The sequence below is a fragment of the Armigeres subalbatus genome, chromosome 1 (genome assembly GCF_024139115.2).
Source record: "Armigeres subalbatus isolate Guangzhou_Male chromosome 1, GZ_Asu_2, whole genome shotgun sequence".
Classification (NCBI taxonomy): Eukaryota; Metazoa; Arthropoda; class Insecta; order Diptera; family Culicidae; genus Armigeres; species Armigeres subalbatus.
Window position 1 is genome coordinate 183312567 of NC_085139.1, and position 27280 is coordinate 183339846.

The window sequence follows — 27280 nt, forward strand, 5'->3', positions numbered from 1 at the left end:
CACGGGTAATTCATTCGAATTTCCACAGGACATTCATTCAATTTCCACAGGAAATTCATTCCAATTTCCACAGGAAATTCATTCAATTTCCACAGGAAATTCATTCAATTTCACAGGAAATTCATTCAATTCCACAGGAAATTCATTCCAATTTCCACGGAAATTCATTCAATTCCACAGGAAATTCATTTCAATTCCACAGGAAATTCATTCAATTCACAGGAAATTCATTCAATTTCCACGGAAATTCATTCCAATTTCACGGAAATTCATTCAATTTCTACAGGAAATTCATTTCAATTTCCACAGGAAATTCATTCTAATCTCCACAGGAAATTCATTCCAATTTCCACAGGAAATTCATTCCAATTTCCACGGAAATTCATTTCAATTTCCACAGTAAATTCATTTCCAATTTCACGGTAAATTCATTCTAATTTCCACGGTAAATTCATTTCCAAATTTCCACGGGAAATTCATTCAATTTCCACTGGAAATTCATTCGAACTTCCACAGGAAATTCATTCAATTTCCACAGTAAAAACATTCCAAATTTCCACAGGAAATTCATTTGAATTTCAACAGGAAATTCATTTTTCCAGAAATTCATTCAAATTTCAGGGAAATTCATTTGAATCTCCAGGGAAATTCATTTGAATTTCAGAAATTCATTCAATTTCTACAGGAAATTCATTCAATTTCCACAGATAATTCATTCGCATTTCCACAGGAAAGTCATTCGAATTTCACAGGAAATTCATTCAATTTCCACAGGAAATTCATTCAATTTCCACAGGAAATTCATTCAATTTCCACAGGAAATTCATTCAATTTCCTTGGAAATTCATTCGAATTTCCTTGGAAATTCATTCAATTTCCTTGGGAAATTCATTCAATTTCCTTGGGAAATTCATTCCAATTTCCTTGAAATTCATTCCAATTTCCTTGGAAATTCATTCGAATTTCCTTGGGAAATTCATTCGAATTTCCTTGGGAAATTCATTCGAATTTTCTTGGGAAATTCATTCGAATTTCTTTGGGAAATTCATTCGAATTTTCTTGGGAAATTCACCACAATTCTTCGGGAAATTCATTCAAATACCCTCAAGAATTCATCCGAATTTCCTTGGGAAATTCATCCGCATTTACTCGAGAAATTCATCCGCATTTCCTCGGGAAGTCATCCGAATTTCCTCTGGCCATTCATCCGAATTTCCTCAGAAAGTTCATCTGAATTTCCTTGGAAAATGCATCAAAATTTCCTCGGTAGTTCATCCGAATTTCCTAGGGAAGTTCATCTAAAATTACTCTGGAAATTCATCCGAATTTCTTCGGGAAATTTATTACATTTTCCTCGGGAAATTCCTTTTAATTTCTTCGAGAAAGTTGAACGAATTTTCTCGAGTGCTTCATAATATCAAAGTTTTCATGGAATTTGCATCCGAATTTTTATGTGAAGTGGTCCACAGGAAATTCATTTGAATTTTCTCAAAAAATTCATCCAAAATTCCAAAGGATATTCATCCGAATTTCAACAGAAATTTCAATCGCATTTGCACAGAAAATTCATTCGAATTTCCTCGTCAATTTCATACGAATTACTTCTGGAAAATCGTTCGAACTACATCGGGAAATTTTTCCATATTTCCGTATGCATTCGATTTTTCTTTGGAAACTAATCCGAGTTTTCCCGGGAACTTCCCCTGGGATGTTCATTTAAAATGCTTACGGAAATTAATTGTTTTTTTTTAGGAAATTCATCCAAATGTCTTCGATAAATTTGTTCAATTATCATCCGAATTTCCTCGTGAAAATCATCCAAGTTCCCATGTTGGATTCATTCAAATTTCCTCCTCCTGTCGATTTTTTTCTCAAAAAAAAGGGTATTTGATAATGTCGAATTTTTGATTACCTCCAACATTGATCACTCGAATGGCGAAGTAAAAAAGCGAATGTATTTTGTTTGGAAAGAAAAGATTCTACCAAATATTGCAAAAACGGAGTTGATAGATTATGTAGCAATAATATTCTTCAGCTTTGCATGTTTGTGTTGCTTATTTTTCTGGGTTTATGATATCGTTTTTTCACAATAAAACTTATAAATTCGACAATACAGCAAAAACGTATTTTTTTTTCGTCACATTGATGATTTATAGTTTTGAACTTGTGTTTTGGTATAATGCTATATTACAATTATTCATGAAAATTTCATTTTCTTAAAATACAATACCTTTGATTAACATTATTTAAGCTGTTTTCCACATTGGATGTACGTACCTGAAATACAAATAAATCAATAGTTAGTATATCTTAGTATATCAAGAAAGCTAAAATGAATTGTTTAGGTTTCGAGTTCAATTATCCATAGCCCATTCTTAAACAAAAAAAAGAATTTCGTTTTACAACAGTAAACTGCCTCACCTGGCCATTATACGTCGGCAACCTAGACAAGACGTATTGCTGCCCCAAGTTGGGCTTTCTATGAATAATGTAACCATCTTAAGTCCCACAACTGCTAGTGAAAATAAAACTCGATCTGGGCAGAATCATGTTTATGATGTTGACAGTTTTGCTATATCAGTTTTCCAATATTGGTCAATTATAAGTAACAATATAGTTTGTATATCATAATAATGAAATATTTCAGAATCATTGAAATTAATTTCGAAAATCCAATAGCAAACAGATGACACGGAACCTGCCATTGCCGGTTCAGCAGGTGAAATCCCATAAATTACCATATGATATGCTCACAAGCTCTCACATGAACTCAGTCGAAATTAATTCCAATGATTAAGGGTAGCGTTGTTTTGCCTATTTCGTCTTACACGTGCCGTAGACGATCGTCTGACCTAATTTCGAACCACAACCGAAATAGCGCCGATCTGTTTTGAAGGCAGTTCTAAATCCGCTGATATTTGTCCTGTGACTCGTGACATAATCATTCCGCGAGGTTTCTTGTTATTCGCATCTTCGCCGCCACGCCAGTCCACCATTCAATGTAAATATGGACTGGCATGTGGCGTTTCACGCAGAAGATATTTGCGCAACTCGCGAATTTGCCGTTCCCTTTTACGCCCCACTGCTGCCTACGGTACTCGCGCACTCCCATGCGCCCGCGGAGGGTCGTTACGGTTATTCTTCGCTTTTTCATGGTCACGTACCCCTCCAAGCGAATGGCTTTACCTACAGCTAACGACCGACGACGACAACGACAACGACGAAGACGTATATCCATTGACGTTGTAACTCATGTGGACCGAAAACCTCCCCCCAAAAATAAAAGCACCACACTTGAACCTTTTCGTTAGTTTGACCAAATATTGATTGCTAACCAAACCGTTCAGCGCACCCACCTCAGTCTCGGTGTGATCCATCCTCGTCACTTTGTACCGCAAATCCAGGCGAAGCCGCGGAAAGACCAATAACGCGCATTTAGCGAAATAATACTTTAATGGTCCTTCAACCGCGGCGCAAGCAATTTATTCCTGCGTCGTCGTGTCGTCCCTTCTGGCTTAGCGCATTCGCGCAGAATTTTAAAAATCCCCTTCAGATACCTTCAACCTGACCCGTACCTTTTCATTCGCCCACGCCGCCAGACCACCACACCGCAGTGGTAGACACCTGAGCAGAAATTGGACAAAAACCCAACACTTAGATTGATAATCAATTTTCCATATACCAGAACCAGTAATAGCATTCGAAGTAGAATAAAAGTCGGGATTTCATTCAACGTCGCATTCCGTATTCGGTCACTGTGCATCGCCCTAGACAGACATACGTGTGCAAACTGTGGCCACTGACTGTGGCCATCGTCGTCGTCGTCGTCATCGTCCAGAACTTGTTCTTCACTTGAAGCTTCCAAATCGGACTCAATCGCCGAGGTGGCTGGCTACTTGCCCAGCGAAAACTTTACATCTTTACACTTGCGGGAGCAGGGAAATGAAATTTCTCGCCGGCAGCCAGAAGAAGAACCACCCCGGCCCGGCGGCGGAGGAGGGGAAGGTGCGATAATCGTTCTTCGGCGCGCAGTAATGGAACTCGTTTATGGGTTTAGGGAGTGGGCAGGAGAGGTCGATGAGATCATTCCGGTGAAGGTTTCGCGAGTGGATGGATTCGTGAATCCACGTGGGAGGGTTCCCATACGAAACGTTTTGAGGGGAAATCACTTTCGAAACGAACAGTACGTAATTAAAATAATTGCGAGTGTGCTTTGACTGTTCAATATCGAATATATTGCTCAGAGGCTATTCAAATTCACAGTTTGCCAAAGTATTATCATGGACGGAAACTGTCCATGTAATGGATTACTACAATCAAGTTTTTTTTGCGCAAAACAAGTGAACATAGCATTAAATAAACCATTTCAATCAGTGATCCATTTCCTAGTCAGTGGCACTAGTAGGGATGCAGGAGATTGTTCGATTTTTTGAAGACTTGTACAACAGAATTTTCATATTTCCATTAGGTTACGTAACTTTTGCCGTTATTGACAAATAATCTTTGAGTGTTACATATATGTTGGTAATAGATTGCGTTAGTTATTTATTCTGTTTTAGAATGTCAATCTTTAAAAAAGCTATAAAGAATTTGCATCCTTACATGACTTTGCAAGTGCAGAGCAGTACTCAGAAGATCAAAACTGTGTGTATTGTTGCTTACTTGATTTTTAATTTGTGTACTCATTTACATGATAACGGTAGTGCAAGTCACGATGAAAACTGTAAACTAAAAGAATGATTCTTTGCCAATGGTAACATTCAAAGACCAATGATCATTGCATTTTAGCGTAAATATCAACACGTGCCCGTATAAATAAAATAAAAATGAATTATTAAACTTGTAATAGAAATGAGCGAAACGGTGTCAAAGTTCTCAGATTACAAAATTTAAACTTCAGCTGAATTATCTTTTCCATTTTCAGATTGCAGTGTGCTTTGCCATAGCAGAATAAAAGCAGTAGAATCCAGAATAGAAATTTACTCTATCACGGACAGTTTTATAGAATATAATCGACATTGAGGGTCACGAGTAAAGGTCAAACATTATACATTTTCACTCGAACTTGAAAAGCCGTACAGGATTTGTTTATTTTCGAAGTTGAGAAATGTGCACACATGCTGAGTCACTGATCCGAGGTGGTTCTTGACCTTTTACCGTTGTTATCTCGATTAATTTTATTTCCGCTACTCATAGGAAGAGTGATCCCGAAAATATGAAAGTAACCGAAACTGCTACGGCTGCTTCATCGTAAACAATTATTGTTTATCTTTCTCGCACATCAAGGTGAACAAAAAGGTTATTATTTTGCTACCTTTCTCGCATTTAGCCAAGACACCAACCTAGTAAGATAAATACACAATTTTCTTTATATAACTATTAAACGTAATGGTCGATCGTTATCAAATTCAATAGTGATCAACTAGGATTTGCCCCCTGTTAAAATTAGCTTATTGTGAGGCAATCGGTTAAAGATTCTGCACTTTTTCAGGAAAAAAACGAGGAATTTCTCCGTGAAATTTCTCAAAATTCCGCTGGAAAACTTATTATTATTTTATTGTAACATTTTTCTAAATTCCACATTGCTTTTTTTGCCTTTCTCGTACAACAAAGTTGTACCGAGAGGCTATCATTTCACTCCGATGCGTTATAGCTTAAATTCTATTTAGAACCATATTAAATCCAAATAAAGCAGCGTTAGCGGCGCTAGAAATATAGCAGTATAGTGAAACCACAATATGACACATGGGCCGCCCTTGACATCGCATTAAGTAGCAGCAATTGTCTTGACACCAGCATTGTGAGCCTCGCTACCGAAGCCTCATACTAAGCCCAAATAGCACAGAATAGTGTGAGGCTTCGGTGATCAACACACCGTAACACACCGAAAACAAACTTTTATAGAAGCTCGACGAACTGAGCCCATGTCTGTCTGTCCGTGTGTATGTGTGTGCACAAAAGCTAAGAAAAACATTAGACAACTTTAACCGATTTTCTCGCAACAAGTTTCGTTCGACAGGGGACAAAGCCTTGTTGATCACTATTGAATGTGATAACAATCGACCGTTGTGTTTGAAAGCTATGAAGAAAATGATACATCGAACCATATAATCCGCATATAAGGTTGGTGTCTTGACTAAATGCGATAAAGGCAGCATCACTACTCGGTGAATTAAAATGGGTTTTAATTTCCTTTAAAAGTCGTTTCTAGTCCACCAGCAAAGTTCTCCTTCATGGAAAATCTTTTAAATTTCATCAACATTTCTTCTAAGCTTCCACGAAAAAAAATACGAGTAACATCGGAAATTTCTTTATAAGTAACTTAAACGATTTTTTCACAGAATTTCGTCAGGTTTTCAAACAGATTTTTTTAAACTTTAAAGGTTTTAATACAAAAAATGTAAGCTTTTTGTACGGTCACTGTAAAAACAAGATATGAGTACATTAGCTGTATTGACATCTTCCTAAATTGTCTGAACTAACATGTTATACAGTTTCTGTAAGGTGGACCGCAGATGATGCAGGTGATGCAGAATTGTATTAAAATTTGCCACCCGCTGGTTGGGTTTAGAAACATATTTCTGATTTTTTTAGTGAAACTTCCTTGAAAGCTCTTAAGAAGTGTATCGGGAAATATTTCGAATTTTGCTCAGGACTTTTTTTAATTTGAAAAACTTTTATTCTATACCTACCCGTGGTTTTTGCTTAGTACATGTATTTTTACTCCATTGCTGTTGAAAAGAATTAATATGCTTATGTATCAATCTTCGTCGGACTGTTTACTTTTTTTGGCTCGGATGCAAGCCGCATTTTACCTGTGTTGCGTTGATTTTTTATAGTCTTAGTGTATCGGTCGAGGTAGCGGCGATATTCTCTATTTTCTTTCAAAGGTGGATTTTTGTCGAGATACAGGCAAAATTCCCAACTTCGGAAGTAGTACGCTGGATTTACCTAAAGATGCGCTAAACAACGCATGCTTTAGTTTGACAGATAAAACTTCGGAAGAAAGTATGGTTCGGAAGTCTCTGCTTCCGAAATCTAGTTTGGTGTTACGTCGACAATATTATTGAGAGTAATATCCCGTTGTTAGTGCATCGTTCATCTTTGCATAGTCGTTACTGTATTCTTTGTGCACGTTTTGAGCGACCGTACGTCTGTTTCACATGGATAAACGACGCAGTTAGAGCATCGCCATGGTGCAGATGCTAAACAAGTCGGAAAAAATGGTGAAGAAATGTCTGTCGGGTGCAGATATTGTTAAGGCCGTTCCGCTGGTACGACTAGTATGACCTTTATGTCGTATAAAATCGGAATCGATCCAAAGCTCCGTTAAATGACATTGAATACCGATACCTGGTCGAAGGGAATTCTGTTCCGGGTTTTCGACTCCGGCGCAACTTGTTACCTCCAATATCGCACTGTGGACTGATCCAAGCCTGCAGCTCCTGTGCGCCAGAAAGAACTGCTTGTCGCCCTATGGGAGTATCCGAACCATTCGACCGAGTCCCGTTAGCTGCTTCTCGCTGCCTGCGCTCACCTTAGTCGTCCTGGTCCTGAAGCTAGCTGCAGATCGGGGGTCTACCAGCCTGCGACGACAGGCAAGTACAATCAAGTTTTCATTTCTCCGACAACTGATGTCGATCCACTTTTCAGTATCTTGCGCTCGACAAATCTACGTGTCGATTTCGCTATATGGCCTACTACTGGGAATCCGGAACGTGCTTTAGAAAGCCTCATGGAAGCCCTCAACCCCTGCAGCCTCTTGCCGTCTCCGTTCATCACAGTCGGCTATCAGAAGCGGGGAGAGGGTCTTCCAAACGAGATATGATATCGCACACCTTGCCTCTTATACTTCCAGTACGCTACCAGGACGCACTTATGCCGCAAGCCTTGAGGAAGCTCCTTATCCTCCCAACTCAGTCGAGCCATTCCCGCCAGCGACCAGCAGACGTGACGTTCCTGTGGTTGCGCCAGGGAATGGAGTATTCAGAAAAATGAACCCTTCTCTGCCTTTTGTGTTCCGATTTATAGCTCTTCGTCATATGCATTCAGACATCTCCATCTCATAGTGTTTACTGACACCTGACTTGATTCTCAAACTATTTCGAGCTTCGTTTTTGGAACCGGTTGCGAAATTTTTCGCTGTTATCGCAACGCGACGAACTGTCGAAGGTATGACGTACTTGTTGCAGTTGACTCCAGATTGAAAGCAAAAATGGTTGAGGAAGATTCTTAGAACACCGTTGAGCAAGTATGGGTTACTATTCAGCTTGGTGACAGGTATCTGTCCATCTGTGCTGTGATCATCCATCCGGATCGGACTTCTGTCTTCTATTTCTGTTCCGAGCCTTGTGGTGAGGTTTTGATTTTAGGCGACTTCAACCATGGACTTCTACTCACAGCGGCTTCTTCCGTCCGGATAGTGAAAGCCTCACGTTCCATGCAGGTGCTGGTTACAGTATCACTACGCCATCTCAAGTCAACGGTTAAGGTTAACGAGAATAATTGGTCTCTGAACCTTCGCTTCATGAGTGATTCGTACCAGTAACGGCACCTCTCTCTGTTTGGCTTCTGTACTCTTAGTCAAAGATGTTCCTCATCAACGCCATCTAGTGATTGACATCGAAGAAAATGTTATGCGCGATTTCTTCAAAATGCCAGCCGCGGTGTCGTATGATTTCCATAAGGTGGGCCGTCGCAGTATTACCGAAGTGATATAAAATATGAATTGGGAACACATTCTTGATCCAGTGGACATTAATTCTGCTGCAGAAACTTTTTCTCACATCATGATGCACATCATCGACAGGAAAAAGTCCGTTAGATCTGACTCTTCGATCCCGTGGATGACAAATGCTCTCCGGTCCGTTGCAACTCAATCTGCAAGCACCCAACAAGGTATATGCAACCTGTTTCAGCTAAATTCGCCAGTGTGTTTGAAGACGAACAACTACCTGTTGATGTCGTGAGTCACGACTCGCGACCACCGCTGCCAGCTTAGACTTAATCTAAGCCTGGTCCAGACGGTGTTCCACCGACGTTGCTAAACAAAATATCACCTGTCTGCTTGAACCCCTTCTCCTGGTATTCCAACTCTCTCTATCCAGCGGTACATTCCCACCTTGCTGGAAAACTGCAGATATGTCGACTCTCAAAGGCGCGTCTCTTAAGGACGAACTTTTCGAAATCCATTTTTTTTTCACCTCGCGTTTTCAAGGGCACCACTATCAACAATGAAACAACTAGCGGCTGTCACCTTTTTAGTCAATGCTTGCTGCCACGCAACAAAGCCATAGTAAAAAGGTGACAGTTATTAGTCGCTTCTTTGTTGAGATTGGTGCCTCTGAAAATACGAGGCAAAATTTATTTGGATTCTGGACAGTTTCACCTTAATCAGCATCGGCTTCAGAAAAAGTGATATAATTTTGATTTTGACTATACATCGGTACTGAAATTAAATCATATATTTGCTTCTTTTTATGAGGTCCGAATTCGCTTTTGTACAGAGATCTGATTTCACTGCGTTTGGTATTTAAGAATCTCACGTTTGCACAAAGCTAATATCAGTTAGAGTGTTCTGCAGATCCACCAAATTCGTATCCGTTTTTTCCTAATTGATGAGCAAATTGTGAGAAATATTTTTTTTTAGAATTTCGTCGGAAAATTCTTAGAATTTTGAGGGACATCCAAAAAAAATTTCAATTAATTTCCTCTAGAAAATTCATAGAAAACTGATCTGAGGCAATTTAAAACCGTTTTAACTGAAGAATGACAAGGTCATTGCAAAGATTTTTTTCTATAAAAGCCCGTACCCGTAAGCCCGTAAGGAAAAATTTCACTGAAGAAATATACCGAAGAAAAAAAAATCCTAAAAATCTGAAGAATTTTCTGAGAAAATTCTGGCTTTCCCGAGGAAGCTCAAAAGAATTTTACGCAATATTTCCGAGAAAATTTGGAAGAACTACCAGAGGAAAATCCGAGTAATTTTCCAAAGAATTTTCCTAATATTACCCGATAAAATTCTTAAAATATTCTCGATGATATTCCTCAGAATTTGGCTGAGTAAATTCCAAAGAATTTCCCAAAAAAAAATCTTGAAATAATTTAAGGAAAATCCGAAAAAAAACCCTGAAGAAATTTCCAAGAATTTCCCGAATCAATTCTTTAAAATTTCCTGAAATTTTGAAAATTTGGATTAAACTCCTGTCGAACTTCCGAAGAATTCAATTTCGGAGAACTTCCCTGAAAAGAAATCCGAACAATTTCCTGAAGCATTTTTTAGTGGATTTCCCAAAGAAATATCGACAAATAAAATCAAATCTATGAAATTCCGAAAAAAAAATTCCAGAGAATATTTATCAGAATTTCCTGAGTGATTCCGAAGAATGTTTTGAAGAAAACAAATACATATCCAAGAATATAAGGAGTTTTGAAAAAAAAAACGGTTGAAAATGATCCAAAGAATTTTCCGAGGAAATTCTGAAGAAGGTCCCAATGAAATACCAAGAAAAATTTCCCAATGAAAAGCCGAAACATTTATCGAAGAAATTCCGAGGAATTTTCTAACGGAAATGCGAAAAATTTCCCAGCGGAATCCCGCAGAAATTCAGAAGAATCCCACGTAGAAATTCGGATAAATGCACCGAGAAATAAGGATGAATTTTCGAGGAAATTTGAAAGATTTCACTTGTCATAAGACGAGTTTGTACAATCCCATTGAATTCCACCACTTAATTGTATCTTGACAAGTCGACTAAGTCGAGTCAAGTACGAGACACTGAAGACGGCCTTACTGTTGAGGTCGAAATACGAATCTGTCACGATACAATTAAGTGGCTGAATTCAATGGGATTGTACAAACTCGTCTTATGGCAAGTGAAGACATTCCACTAAAAAGCTCAAAATAATTTTCTTAACATATTGAAAGACTTTTCCAAGGGATTTCCAAAGAATATATCTAGGAAGTTAGGAGGAGTTTTCCATGGAAAATCAAACTTCGAATAAAATTCGATATTTTTAGAAAAGTCTTCAGTAAATTCAGATGAATTTCCTGAGGAAATTCAGAAGATTAATTCTTTGAAATTTTCTCTACTTGGGAAATTCTTTGAGAAATTTTTCTTTTTTTTTTTGAAGATTCTGTGGAGTTTTCTGAGAAGATGTAGTGAGGACTGACGAATCAGCGAATTAAGCAGCAATTGTATTCACAAATTTGCGATATAATAAAGTAACGAATAGACGAAACAAGAAATTGACGAATTGATGAATTCGTGAATAGACAAATTGATGAAATGACGATATTTCGAATTAAGGACAAGCCTCACGGAATCCAAAACTAAATTCACACGCGTTTTCATGGGCACACCACTCAATACGGAAGCAACGCACAACTGTCATCATTTTATTCCAACTTCGCTGTGTCGCAGCATGCGTGAAATAAAAAGAATTGCAGTTGTGCGTTGCTTCCGGATCGAGTCGCCCTTGAAAATCGAGTGGTACCCAATATCAAATGGAGTAATGCACACGTAACCGTGTACATGAGTACATTTTATGCTGGGTACTTTGCGTGGACGCGGCGTGCACGCAGCTGAAAAAACGCTACATGTGCATTGGCCCTAAGTTGACCGACATTCACCACATGATTTTCTTTATGTTCGTACGATTATGTAGGTAGAAATCCCCCCTCAGATTTTTATATTGTGAGCATTTTTTTTAAAACCAAAATTGAAAAAATAAAAACTGGATTGTGAGGTTGGGGCTGGAGTTTCCGACGCTCGCCTTCTCTGGGAATGCGACCCATCCGTTTAAGGCCCGATGCCCACGTAGCGTTTTTTACCGCCACGTGCATGCTGCGGTCAAATAACGCAGGAGTGCATCGGCGCGGCGTTACCGCTTTTTCCCGACGCACACCTGCGCCTTTTTAACGCTGAGTTCACACAGTCCTAACAGTGCTCAAATGCGGCATAGCGTTTCCAAAGCAGGCCTCTATTCCTATGTTGTCACTACTCCTGAATATCCGTTGCACAGTTTTGTCTATGCTAACCTTTTAGCTCGCCAGCTGGTGACTAGACTTCAGAGGGGAAGCTCGTGGCTGAGGCTGAGAAGGAGATGATTGCTAACGTAGGATTTGTAAGCTCAATGGAAATTTGAGATTGAAGAACATTTTTTTAAAATCTTTACCAAAATTGGCTCCTCGAAGACTTCTGTACCTCTAAAAATAATTTTGGAGACATAAACAAATCAGGTTGTCGAAATTCCTTGGTGCTTTGCACCATAAACAGTTAAAATTGGCGAAAGACTTCAATACCAAGGTCGAGCAACATTTGTGTTGCTTTCGGTCAGCTTTATGAGCTAGGATAGATTATGTGGGCCGACGCAAGGAGACATCCATGTCTGTAGCTGTCTACAGGGCATTGTTCGAACATTGCTAGGGATGAAAATACTTGTATCACAAGTAGGGTTACTGCTCCTGGACTTCATCTCATAGCTCCGATATTGGTCTCACGAAAAACAAAGAAATGAAAAGGTATTTGGTTTGTTTATTATTTTTGTGAATTTTTTCAGCAGTGAGCACGCATGTTAGCAAAAAGAAGCGACGAAATTGGTGCCATATTTCTTTGTTTCGCGATAAGATGAATATATGTTCAGTGAGATGGAAAACGGAGCAGTTCCCTATAATAAACATACGCTCTTGGGCTTTCCAAAACAGCCGCATAATTGCTAGGGCTAGAATAGCTTCAGAGCGTCAGCTGCAAGTTCTAGACTTGTTAGGAGCTGTGCACACTTAACAAACTCAGTCAGTGCATGTATTAGCCAACTTCTCATTGAAAAATAATAATACAATCAAAGGTAATTAACAAAAGCTGGTTGAATGTCTATTACTATTGTCTAGGATTTAAAATCAGGGAACACTTTCGTTCTGTGTAATTTTGAGAAATATTTGTAGGAATTAATCATTACTAAGAAAGTAATCATTAGCCAATTGAATTTACGCGTCTAAACATTGTTCAATTAGATTCTATCCCCTAGATGAACGAAAGTGCAGCTCATCGATCACTTCAAAGTCTGGTGGTTGAAACAAGAACCATCGACAGAAGTGTCGTTTAGGAGAAAATGCATTTAATGTATAGAGCGTGCTTATTATTTTCGTTTATTGGTTAATTAATCGGAACTGTTAGATTATTTTGATTTCATGTGATTCATTCAGTTAGCACAATCAATCCAAAAACGAATTTTTGATGGGAGACCTGGAGGGCTGTTTTGCACAAATACGCTCTCATATACAATTCAACTCAGCTCATCGATTCAGGTAATGTCTGTATGTGTGTATGTATGTGCGAAAAAAAAAACACTCACACTTTAAGCACAGATCAGACAATGAGCTCAAAATTCATTGCTAAAACACTATTTTACAAAAGGCGCGAGAAATGAACCATTACCGATAGTTGGATAAATTACGGTTCTTACGCTAATTCACTTTGTGTCATATTTCTTCCGTCGGAATCTGAAATATTAGTTTACAAGCGTTTCTTGAAATTCTTATTATTTTTTCATTTTCTCAATACTTTGAAGTTTTAGTTAAATTACATTTTGAACTATGTTTGTTTTCAGAATAATGATTTCATCAAAGTTTGATATGTATTAACAATTTCATCAAATAAACTTCATTTTTTTTTTCGTTCATCTTTGCGATTTACAACGTTCTCCCAGTTTGAATACATTGTTTCATCAATCAATGATTCCCTGAGGAATTTCCAGATTTTTCGGAACCCTGCTCAAAAAGGGTCTTTGTAGATTTGTAGATTTGATAATATATGTGGCATTCAGGATTGTAAAGTACTCAGTCAGCTTGGATGCACACGAAGCCTGTAGCTTAAGAGCCTTATTTTTGTTAAAATTTGATTGCCTTCGAAACTAGTATACAACAGCCGCGGTGCGATGTGTGTATGAAATGGCAACACGCGCAATCAACAATGAACCAGAGACTGCATTAGCACTGAAAAGAACATTCTCAGCATACCGAACCTGTTGAAGGAACTTTGATTGATTGAAAAAACTCGGTTTACTAGAAATATTTATAACCGACAACCGGTTGAAAAATCTTACCTACCGGAAGCTGTCAAATAAAATCGTCTGAACTGTAAAAACTACGGAATCCAGTTGTTTTATTTTTTGCGACGCCCGCAGGTATTGCTTGCAGTTTTGAACAAAAACGAAACACAGCAGCTTTCTTTAACAACAGAAGCTGTACGACCGTAATCAGTTTAAATTCAATTTTATTGGCATATCGGTCTCGATGCTTCTGTCTAATAAATAATGATTTGGCGCGTAAATAAAAAAAAAGCATCGAGACCGATATGCCAATAAAATTTTCTTTAACAACTAATTTTAATTAATGAATTTAATGCTGTAGTCCCTTTGCTCCAAAACTATTTCATAGTAGTTTTAGAAGTATATGATTGGTCTAGGGTAAGAAAAAAATTTTATTATAAACTCCAATCTGTAATTACCTTTACCATACAACCACTTATGGCTTCACAAGTTTCAGGTTTAATTTTGTTAGGGAATGAAAAATTCGTTCCACGCAAAGTGCACACAATAGTGGAAAATAAAAAGCATGTTTGGAAACACGAATTGTGTGCAATTGCACAACATGTGAAAGATTTAGTTCGGAAAATGTATTGGAGGGTAACCACTTCCTTCGATGGGGTTTGAACCCACGACCCCAGTATGATAGACAGGTGCTTTCCCAACTAAGCTACGAAGGACCCCGTAGTTCAGTGCAGACAAATGCGCAAGTTCGTGAGAACATGAACACCTGTTTGATATTTATCTTATCAAAAGCAAAATAAAATGCTTCGTATTGTAAAGCTGGATTGAAATATTAAAAAAACTATTTAACTTTACAAATGAAACTCTTAATGTGCTGCGACAGTTCAAAGTAGTACGAAAAGTTGAGAAAAGATTAAATATAGAAACAAAAGTTCTTCTTCTTCTTATTGGCTTTACATCCCCATTGGGACATTGCCACCATTCGGGTGTCAATTGGCAGTGTGATACAACCCGAGATTCAGTGTAGATAATAAATATCTATCGACGATTGCTTTTGTGTTGCTTTGTAAAAACATAATTAAAAGTTGTAATCCTTGCTACACCTAGGATTGTAAGCTATGGCGTGCGATTCACAGCTTTATTTTGATTTATTTATTAAATTTTCTCTGTTTTCTGATAGCTGTTAAATGTTAATAAGGCAGATATTTTTTTAAATTACATCTCGCCTCCTCTAATTTTTAGTTTAAAATTATAAGTTTTGGGGACTACAATAATGGTGCGAGTTCTGAACGGTAAATACACAACAAATTCATCATAACCGTACTAAGCACCAGCATCAACCAAAGGTAATCGAAACCGCTAATGGTGGACAAATTCGTAACAAACTTCATTTGCTGAAGACCTTTGTTTCAGCTCATGATTGGTCAATTAACCGGATGGAGACCCGACCCGCTCTCACGAACAGCAGCCTTCGAGCAACAACTAATTTAGTCTCTTGCTGATTTCTTAAGTCCCCTCACGATCGGTCACCTATAAATCAAACCCTGGGTTGTCTGGTCAAGGAGACGCCATCATGTGATTAGAAAGTGACACCCAACACCGCACTGCAGAAAACTCAGCCGAAAAAAAACCTTGTCAAATGATTTCAGCTTAAAATTGCATACAAAATCTTTCGAAATCAACAATCGTGATTAGCATATCGAACTCCAAACCTATCGGTGATCATCATCCCCGAGTACTCCTCCGCAGATACCACTCGCTCGGCCGCATTCGCTGCTTAGGACGATTGCACTACTGCTGTTATCTTTATACTTCCTCTCAGCGATTGATTATTTGTCCACCACACCAAATTCGGTGACTTTCTACTGTTTTCAAATTCTGCACAACCCCCTCAACCTTTATTATGGTGTACGACACATGCAACACGATCGGTCCCTAGATGATGTGCCTTGAACCTCGATCGATGAGAGCAAACCGAACAGAGCAGGAACCATTACAGCGCGACCGCTTCGACGAAAGGTGTTAAAATCCTGCGACCACCACATCAAGCGCAAGCAGGTTGCGAATCGAAAAGTCGAGGTCATAAACCGCCTCCAATTTAACGACGCTTGCCGTTACTGACTAATGCAAATTTTGACATGTTTGATGTGCTTTTTTCTTCGCTCGTGGATGATCCCCTAATAGACGGTGACAAACGCGTTTGCAATTACGAAAGACGGCTCTTTTCGAATCCTCTTCAATCGGCGCTGCGGCCACGGCGGCGGGCGCGCGTATGCTTGGAAAGGGTTGCGCGCGCGATGATGATGCCAGAGAATGACGTGACGTGACTGGTGCCCAGTCAGCAGCGCGCAGTGGTGACCATGTGGGAGTGCGGAAGCTCACCGGCTCCGTCCTCGTCGTCGTTTGGGCCGATTCGATATCAATCACCCGAAATCGGCGATTCGAAATGAGATATTCGCAAATATTTACATAATATAAACATAAAATAAACGCGAACCGAATCGAATTTGTACTCTATGGGCTGGCAAAGGTGCGCACACACACACATTGGGGTAAGATGGTTCTCTTGTTGGACAAACGCGGCACTCTGCCGGATGGTGATTACAGGTGGATCTGTCAACATCGGGGCTTAATACGCCGACCCTATGATCAATGTGCTAAAATCTATTCAAGCATATTAATACTTTAGCACAGTATAATCCGATCCGATGTTACTTAGTTACTCACTGCAAGACAAATTCAACAACGGCAAAAATCTTTCAAAGTTCATAGAATTTTTTTCGAAACACGCGTGTTTTTTTCTAATACCGAAGACATTTTTTTTATTTTTTTCAAATAATCTCTATAAAACCATCCGTCATAGGATTGCAGAGAAAATATTTATCCCGAACATTTCTTAGACCGGATCGGGAATTGACCTCAGCCACCTTCTGCATGGTTTTGGTTTGTAGCAGTGTATCTTATCGTTAGGTATACACTCAGTTTAATCCACCTAGCGATAATGCTACCTTCTCGTGCATTATCCAAAATAGTATTTTGGCCATAACTTTTGAGCCCCTAGTCCGACCTGGCCATTTTTCAATGGGAAACAAGAAGATATGGATTCTGCGTCAAATGCAACGGGCATTCAATAAAAAGTTTGTTTTTGGAGGCCGAAAGTTATATACCATTTGGCCAGAACGGTCATATATCCGAATAGGTTATTTGGCCGAAAAGATCAATTGGTCGAAAAGATCAATTGGCCGAATAGGTCATTTCGACGAGAAGATCATTTGGCCGAATAGCTATTTATCTGGAAAAGTCTATTGACCAAATAGGCCATTTGGCCGATAAAGTCATTTGACCGAAAAGATCATTTGATCAAAAAGGTCATTTGGCCGAAAACGTCATTTGGCTGTATAGGTTGTTTGGCCGAACAGATCATTCGGCCGAATAGGTCGATCAGCCGAATGTGTAATTTGACGTCTCACATCTCACTTCTCACTGTGAAAATTGAGAAATAAGAAGTAAAAAGTGGTGAATGAGAAGAGAATCATCTCCTTTCTCACTTTGCTTTTCTCACTTTAAGCAGTGAGATGTTATAAAGAGAAATGAGAGATGAGACATGAGAGTACACGTCCACATTAGAGGAGCGTGAGTATTTAGAATGTCTGGCGGCTATACACATCAGCAACTGTACTAATCAACCGACGACCGAATGGCAAATAGCTTACACAACCTCACTTGATCAGTACAGTTGCTGATGAAGAATGTGTATAGCCGCCAGACATTCTAAATACTCACGCTCCTCTAATGTGGACGTGTACTATACACATGTGGAAGTGTTGGCTTGAGAAATGGATTGCGAGTGATTTGACTAAGCGTTCAATTTGGGAATCTCGAGGTCGTTCAGTAGCCGCTAGGTTGCGAAGGCCGACGGAGGTCCTTCGTAGCTTAGTTGGTTAAAGCACCAGTCTAGCGTACTGTAGGATCATGGGTTCGAGTCCCATCGAAGGGAAAGTGGTTACCTCCAATACATTTTCCAAATCAATACCTTCCACATAACGTACATATTCACATATGAGTTTTCATAACATTGTAAATTAACGTCCAAGTCGGGTGGTTTAATCCCCGGAAATAGGTAATTAACTTTGATTGAACTGAACCTGAGAACCTTGCCTACGCAATGCGGTCGGGTCTGAGCTTGACGACCGACTGACAAATAGCATGCGGCCCGCGAAGTATTTCAGAGAATACATAGGATTTTGTTTTTACACGATTTACATTTTCTCAACTTTGCACTCATCCTAAATGTTTAACGCGTATTAATTGACATGTGATTTTTCTATGAAAAAAACTTTGGTGGCAAACTGAAGTCACACGATCAAAATTACGAGAAAACAATATTATAGCCTTTACGTACACTTAGTGTACGAGAAAGGCAAAAAAATCGTGTAAAACAGAATCCTGTGTACACTACATGTGGCCCATTGTTAAGCATTACATGGCAGAAGAAGAAGTCTGGGCAGAAGAAAACTGCAAAGCAATAACAATCTTTACCATTAATATATGAATTCCATTATCTGATACCGTGCGGTACCGAAATCCGTACAGCACCGAAATCCGTCCACCTCATGAGATATCAATAAATTAAAGGAGGTTAAAGGTAATTGATGTAGAATTAATTAATCTTATCCTGTTCAGATACTTGACAGTAAGTTTTTAAGGCATAGAATTGGAAAGAAGGCTTTGAAATTAAAACAACAAAAATCAAAAACAAATCTTCACCCACCAAAGGCGGAGTTTGTGCCGCCATTTTGTTTTCGGGTAGAGCATAATTGCACCAAAATGACTGTGTTTTAATTGCTAATTGCAAATCATTACATAAGATAAGCGCACGGTGTGCCTGTGACCATTATTAACGAAAAAATGTCCATCCATTCTGAACTCGCCTTTCAAAAGATATAATATCCAGACGTATGCTATGAAAATTTCAAAATTCTTCATCTAGGAATCAAAAGTTATAGCTGTTACAAATTTAATGATTTTTGCGTTCAATATTTCACTAATATGCAACCATATATACCGTGAATTTCCTCCTGATTACATCCAAATAAATTATCATCAAATATGCATTTTGCAACCTCAATCAACTATAACCTACAACTTATTCTTTGAATATACTACACTCTGTATGATGATTCTGCTTTTATTAAATATGAGAATAGTTGATAATATAGAATACCGCGCTGAAACAATTTTGTCTTTCATGGGTACTGAGTAGTTAGTAAGACGAGTAAACCAACTAGTAATCAACATTTAAACAACAATGTGCATCATTTGTTGTCTGTTATACAACCATCATCCAGTTCGATTCAAGCAGTGGTACAAAAACGAGTTCCATTTGGAAAAAAATGTGAAAGGCTAAATCACACGAGGAAAACCGTCTTTTCCGAGAACGGTAGAAGAAAAAGCATATATGCCCCACTTCGGAACGTCTCAACAATTTAACTGACTTGTTGAGCTACGATGCATTTACTTCATAAATTAATGCATTTATTACATAAATTAACTGACACAGGGAATACTGTTATCAGACTTAGAACTAGAGGAGGGAAACCATCCCATTTACATAAAGCCAGGTAAGATAAGATTTTAAAAGACTGAAACTATTTAAGAAATATTTCACTGTCATGAGACGAGTTTACTACAATTCCATTTAATTCCACCAAATCGTATTACTTTTACATATACGTATTTCGACCTTAACTGTACACACTTAGTTTTTATTTCTGCAGCTCGGTAAAAATGCTCACAGCCGGACGCCAGCAAAATAAAAAGCTAATATTTCGGCAAAAATGATGTTTGCTAGCTGATTTTTGGCAAATCATTTGCTGATTTTCAGCACTTTTGACAGAAATCTCGGCACAAAACATGTTTGCTGGGGCACAGCTGTGCGAATCTTGGTAAATGTTGACCATTTTGCTGAGATCCGGTTAAAAAATTAAGTGTGTAAGATCGTCTCGAAAAGAAACTTGACTCGACTCACGTCGAGACACTGAAGACGACCTTACAAGTCAACAAACTTGAGTCGAGTCAAGTACAAGACACTGAAGACGACTTTACCATTGTGGTCGAAAAACGTATATGTAAAAGTAATACTAAGTGGTGGAATTAAATGGAATGGTAGTAAACTCGTCTCATGACAGTGAAATATTTCTTAAATAGTTTCAGTCTTATAAAATCTCTTATTTTCTTACCAGGCTTTATGCAAACGCGATGGTTTTCTCTTCTAGTTCTAAGTCGGATACTAATATTCCTGTGTCAGTTAATGTATGTAGTAAATGCATTAATTTATGAAGAAAATGCATCTTAGTTCAACAAGTCAGTTAAATTGTTGAGACGTTCCGAAGTGGGGCATATATGCTCTTCCGTTCACCGTTCACGGAAAAGGTGGTTTTCCTCGTGTGATCTAGCCTTTCCCATATTTTTCCAAATGCAACTCGTTTTCGTACCACTGCTTGAATCAAACTGGATGATGGTTGTATAACTGACAACAAATCATGCACATTATTGTTTAAATGTTGGTTACTAGTCTTACTAACTACCCAGAACACATGAAAGACAAAATTGTTTCAGCGCGGTATTCTATGTTACCAACTATTATCATATTTAATAAAAGCAGAATCATCATACAGAGTGTAGTTATTTGTCTGTCATAGACAATATTCACACTTTGGTATGATTAGGAGATTGAAGTGCAATAATTCTGTAATTTGAATACTGTATTGTGGTCATTGTGGTGATATTTTGTCATTGGCATTAGAACAATATTATCTCTAACATTCTTTTGTTATTTTTTCTATTATTCAAAGAATAGGTTTTAGGTTATAGTTGGTTGAGGTTGCAAATTGCATATTTGATGATAATTTATTTGGATGGAATCAGGAGGAAATTATATATGGTTGCATATTAGTGAAATATCGAACGCAAAAATCATTAAATTTGTAACACTATAACTTTCGATTCCCTAGATGAAATATTTTGAAATTTTCATAGCAGACGCCTGGATAATATATCTTTCGAAATGCGAGTTCAGAATGGATGGACATTTTTTCGATAATAACCGTCACAGGCACACCGTGAAGCGGAATAAAATCGAAGGGATCGCTTCTCAAGGTGCGTATCGAACTATTTACAATGGTAGCTTAGTCAATCAGACTGTTTCAATTTAAATATTTAGTTAAGAAATAGCTGTACGGATTTTGATCCTTTGAATCGAAATCCGTCCACGGTGGACGGATTTCGAGTCAAGAGTAGTTGATTTAAATCATTATTTTATCATGTTTTTCGTAGTTTTTAATGAGTAAATGTGAAACACTTCAAAATAGAAGCCTTCATGCGTCTGTGTCAATGACAAACGTTTCATTTACATTCGATTCCTATTTTCTAATGACTTTTTCATATACTAAGGTGCTTAAGTGTACGGATTTCGATGCCCCACGGTATTGGTTATTTGATATACAGTCGCCTCTCGACATCTCGATGTTGAAGGGACCATCGAGATAGGAAGAGATCGAGGAATGGAAGGAAAATTGAAATGATTACTAGATCCAGAATAGTTCGTTGCTATAAAAAACGACAACAAAACAAATGTCATTTCTTATTATTGGTGTGTTTGTTATTGTCCAAAGATGGTCTAAAAATTTGAACATATCGACATAAAGGAGAGTGAATCCTTTATAACACATCGAGATAGAGAGATATCAAGATAGGGAGGTTATCGAGGTATAGAAAGTCAAAATTTATGTAGATTGAAGGGACCGAGCAAACCATCGACACAGAGAGAAATATATAGATATAGAACATCGAGATATCAAACATTGTTCAAGTAAATAACTAAATTTACTATTATAATATCAAATCAAAATATTTGCACTCAAAAATATCAAAATCAGATATTATTGATATGCTGAAATTCCAAATAACAAAATGTGTAATGATTGCAAAATTCGTTATTTTTTTAAGTTTCGCTCTTTCTTACAATACAATATAAATATCCAATTTTGCCATCATATGAGCATTTGTACTTACGATGCTATTTTATAGTATTCATGAATAACACAGCAATATTAATTTTATGTTATTAATTTGTCCTTTACCTCTACCCGGAAAAGAAAACTTTCATTGTGCACAATTTTCCAAGCTCCGATATTGATGAAGAAAAGGTTTCAGGAAATTCAGGAAAATTGAAATCGAAGCATAAAAGCAAGGTTCGGAATGCAGTTAGTTCGATTTCTATTCAGCACGGCCCACATGTTCACCTGGCTCCAAAAACACGTTTGAAACATGCTGTCGTCATTTGCGGGACAACCTATAGTGGACAAAAATCCTTTAAAATAAATGCATGATCTTTTGGAAAAAACCTTTAAATAAAAAAAATGCTTTCTGCCTTATGAACCAAAAAAAATGTGTTGCAAAAGATTTTTTTCGTGTCAAGTCTGAAAGAGCAGAAACAATAGTATTGACTCATATTCAGCCACGACGATAAAATATGCAGAACTGAACTCATAGTCAGCTACGGCGATAAATTCTGCAGAATTTAATGTCCTGACAAATATATTATAAAAAAAGTTTCACAGGAATATAATATGTTGGTTTATTTTGAATATAATCGTGTTTTACTATGCTTTAAAATTCAATTAAGAATGCAAAAACAAATAGGGGAAGTGTACCTGTTTTGGCCACCTTAGTGCCTAATTTGGCCAACCCTGAAAAATGCATATTTACTAAAAAAATTTCGATCACTTCGCACAGCGAAGTAGCGTAAGGGATACATCTTCTGTAACAGCCAATAAAACCCTAGGAAATTGCTTTATTTTTGGAGTGATGCGAGTAATGGATCCCGCGGCGTTGTGGAGTACCAGGGAACGTAATAGCGGGGGGGGACTGGGGTTGGTCACCAAGGCGGGGCTCCTGGCTGACGTCAAAACATGGATTAAGAGAAGTCAGGTTTAAGGAAACCAGTGGGTGGTTTCCAATTCCACTAAGCTACGGATGGTATTGTAGCCTGGAACAGATCGTTTTCTGGCTTCGCACCAGTTACACCCGATTTTCGCATAATTTCGATGGTAGTCCATTCCTGCCCGTTGGTGAGATCTGTGCGATATTGAACTCCATGAGCACGTGATTTACCGTGGTCCAAAGTATGGCGCTACGAAATCGCATTTAGTATTCGAGACGCCTTGGCTGTTGATATTGTTAGCTCATCAGCTCTCGTATGATTTCTTAAAAAACGAAGCAATTTGGTCGCCAACAGGGGATTCCCGGGAATGCCTTTCCGAATGTAAGACCCACCACGGAGCCGAACGAGCTTCCTCCGGTTTCTTACAGGGACTTTAGGACCCACCTCTACCAGTGATTGAACAAAGATTAACTACAGTTCTATGGTAGCCAAGGGAGAGGGGGTCTTCAATCTACTTCAACTTGCTCTCCTCTCCCCATCCACATGAAATGTTTAGTTTGATCCACACATTCGCGAGTCCGAATTCAACAATACCATTTTCTAAAAGATATTACTTTTGATGCCACTGAATAATATGCAATTTTATATTTAATAGAAGCATTTAAAATGCTCTCGAATTTGGATGGGCGTTCACCTTTTGGTTTCCCGGACCAGTCAGAAAGTCCAGAATGCTTCGTGTTTTACTAAAATATCACGATCAACAAATAATAGAACTTAGAGCAAACAATCCAAGGACAGGTTAATCGGCGCTCGCAGACCTCAGGAGATCAGCGCTTTATTTGTCTTCAGTCCCAAGCCTATGTTTCTGCCGTAGGAGTTTAACGAACCACTGTGAAGGAGAGCTATTCTCCAAGACCCTGTTTACCCATCCAGCAGGTTAAATCGGATTTTTCCAGTAGAAAATTTACTGGTTTTAGTAAAAAGGAAAGCCTATCACAGTTTGTTCTTGCATCCTGATTTATCTGACCAGTTTTATTGTTGAACGAAACGAATGCTTGATTATAATGTGTTTCTATATTACTTTCTTTTTAATTTAAATCGGTTGTATGTTACTTTAAATATTGCTTTTGGAAGGTCCCTAGGTTTGACTTTGGAGTGGCCTTGTTTTAAGCCTCTCCTTTGTCGGACGACTGCGGTGGGCCGGGCACGTAGCCAGAATGTCGGACAGTAACCCGGTGAAAATGGGTCTTGACAACGATCCGACGGGCACAAGAAGGCGAGGTGCGCAGCGGGCAAGGTGAATCGATCAGGTGGAAAATGACTTGCGGACCCTCCGTAGACTGCGTGGTTGGCGACTTCTAGCCATGGACCGACCCGAATGGAGAAGACTCTTATATACCGCACAGGCCACTTCGGCCTTAGTCTGAATAAATAATAATAATTGTCAAGTGCCCTCTGGCCTTGGCGTCATTATTACAAGAGAAAAAAAGGATATCCGTTTGAAAATTCTCAGTAATAAAGATGAGGAATGCGAATTGAAAGCTGAGGATTGAGATGTAAGTTGTGGGAAGTGAGATATTCGGAGAGAGTAGCGAGAATGAAGAAGTGAGAAAAAAGTAGGTACTGAGAAATGTGAAGTGAAAAATAAATAGTGAGCAGTTAGACGTTATCACTACTCACTACTCAAGAAAGAAGTGCGTAGAGAAAAATAAGAAGCAAAAAGTGAGAAATAAAACGTTTAAAGTAAGTAGTGAATAGCGAGAAAGGGGTAGTGAAAACTCAAAAGTGAGAAAAGAGAGGCAAGAAGTGAGAGGTCGGAGGGAAGAAGTATGAGGGAACTTCTCACTTATCATAACTTACATCTTATTTCTCATTTCTAAGTTCTATTTTTTTTCTCACTAATCTATCCCTCCCGACTTCTCACTTATAATTTCTTAAATGAAATAGGAAGCGAGAAATGTATCATTCCTTACCTTAAACTTAAAGATACACCCTACTCACTTGTCATTCCCCACTTTTCACTATTCGCAACTGAGAAAATATTCCATCTATCCGGCCAAACGACCCAAACGGCATTCGGCAAAATGGCGTGCGACAAAATGACGTTTGGCCAAACCATATTCGGCCAAAAAGGCTTGATACCATAAATGTAAATGTTAGTTTATTTGATTACTTAAAAGTAATAACAATTTTTTTAAAATGAATTAAAAAAATGTTACGAACCAGAAAAATGCGTATTTTGTTTTGAGTTTTGAAAAACTAAATATCTTTACTAGAAGAATTTCCGGCTAATGGTTGAGGAATGTTCCAAAAAAAATCTCAATATGAACAGATCCGATTAGATCCTGAAAAATAAGTTCTGAGGAGATTTGAAAGAAAACCCCGAATAAAGTTTAGAATATTTTTCCGAGAAATTTGAAAGATTTTTGCAAGACAAAATGTAAATTCAAAAAAAAAAATTCCGTTTCATTTTCTTATGGAAACTCAAAACAAAAAACAAGAATTTCTTTGGAGCAATTTTGTCACAGAAATATCAGAAGAATTATGTCAGGAAACTCCCGAGTTTCCATATGAAATTTACTAAATAAAACCTGAGAGAATTTCTTGTGCATATTGGAAAGAATGTGTTGAAGTTTAGAAATGATATTCCTGTAGAATTAGGAAGAATTTTTCTGTGAGCTTGCGAAGGAATATCTCGTAGAAATATAAATGAATGAGATTTTTGTCGGACATTGAGTTTGAAGAATTTTTCCGTGGAAATTTGGTTGAATATTCGGCATTTGTTCTGTTGGCGATCTAATGTTATAGTTGGAATCAACCCGTCTGATTTGTTACCTACCGTCGTGCGGGGCTTCTTTTGACTCCGGGGGCTACTTTGGATTTTTGATTTTTTAGAAAAACTAAATGAAAAACCCAGATTAATCCACCTAGCGGTGATGGTGCCTTTCTCGTTTCTTTCGAGTGAGTAATTTCTACGCACTTTTGGTGAAAAAAAAGTATTTTGACCATAACTTCTGAGCCTATAGTCCGATCCGGCCAATTTTCAACAGGAAACAATGGGACCGGATTCTGCATCGAACGCAACTTCTTGCGAGTATATCGGCTGGGGGTACATATGTGACTAAAATGAGTGAGATTTTGAAAAATGTATTTTGGCCATAACTTCGAAACCCATAATCCGATTGGGCCAATTTTCAATACAGGGCTGTCCACAAACCACGTAGACCGAAATTTCATTTTTCGAACCCCGTCCCCTAGTAGACTTTCGTAGACTTTTTCAAAACCCTCCTCCCCATGATGTCTACGTAGACTTTACCATATTTTACAAAACACCATATGTGATTGGAAATATATGCAAATCAACCACGTTTTAAGCAATTCAGCTATTCAATTCCATTTCCATGTAAACATTACAACATAATTCGAATTTCAAACTTAACAAAATCACACTGAACAAAATCCAACAAAACAAAAATCAAATTGAAACGAAATCAAATTTAATCCTCTGTGCATAACTCCTGAAATCAAATCTCAAAGCCAATTAATTTAAATACTGTTGAATTCAATTCCTCCGAGAGGTGTGCACCATGGTGCACCATCGTCCACATTTTTGCATCGGCGCGCCACTGATAAAATCTGTCACGCATCTGACCTATAATTCTCAACGCCGGTTCATAATTGTGAAAATCGTGAATTTTCGTAATTTAGAAAAAAATCGAGTTGAAATTTTGAGAATGTCAAGTCTACATTCCAATAAATTTTTCGTGGAAATTTCGTAGAATTTCCCAATTGATAACCTTGAAATACTCCAAGAACTCTCCGTGATAATTCCGATGCTTTTTTTTGAAAATTCCATGCAATTTCTTCTAAATTCTAAAAGTTTCCCCGTTAAAAAACCCTAGTAATTTTCCGTGAAAATTTAGAATTATTTCCCGAGATAATTTTTAGTTTAAACGGACATTCCGAAATATTTCCCGTGGAAATTTAAAATGGTTTCCTACGATATTTCTTAATTTCTCTTGCAAATTTGGAGCAATTTCTTGAGGAAATTTAAATAAATCTTATGGGCATTCCAAAAAATATTTTCTGAATAATTTTCGGTGGAAATTATGGAGAATTTTTAGCTGAACTTTTTGTGAACTGCTCGTAAAAATTCGAATAAATTTTCATGAAAATTAGAAGGGCTTTTTTACAAAAATTGCAAATATTTTTTTTAGTGGAAAGTCGAACTGTTTTTGGTGAGAAATTCAAATAATTTCTCGTGGAAGTTTTCAACAATTTATTTAG

The 27280-nt window shown here is 38.0% G+C and overlaps 1 protein-coding gene and 1 non-coding gene across 7 annotated transcripts in view; both read right to left on the reverse strand.

Moving 5' to 3' along the window:
• The window catches only part of LOC134205589 (sex determination protein fruitless), a 692280-nt gene that overhangs the window by 196085 nt on the left and 468915 nt on the right, over positions 1 to 27280 (reverse strand). The gene's annotated exons all lie outside the window — the stretch shown is intronic.
• Positions 14694 to 14765, reverse strand: Trnad-auc (transfer RNA aspartic acid (anticodon AUC)). Its single transcript has one exon. It is a non-coding gene; the product is annotated as a tRNA-Asp (tRNA).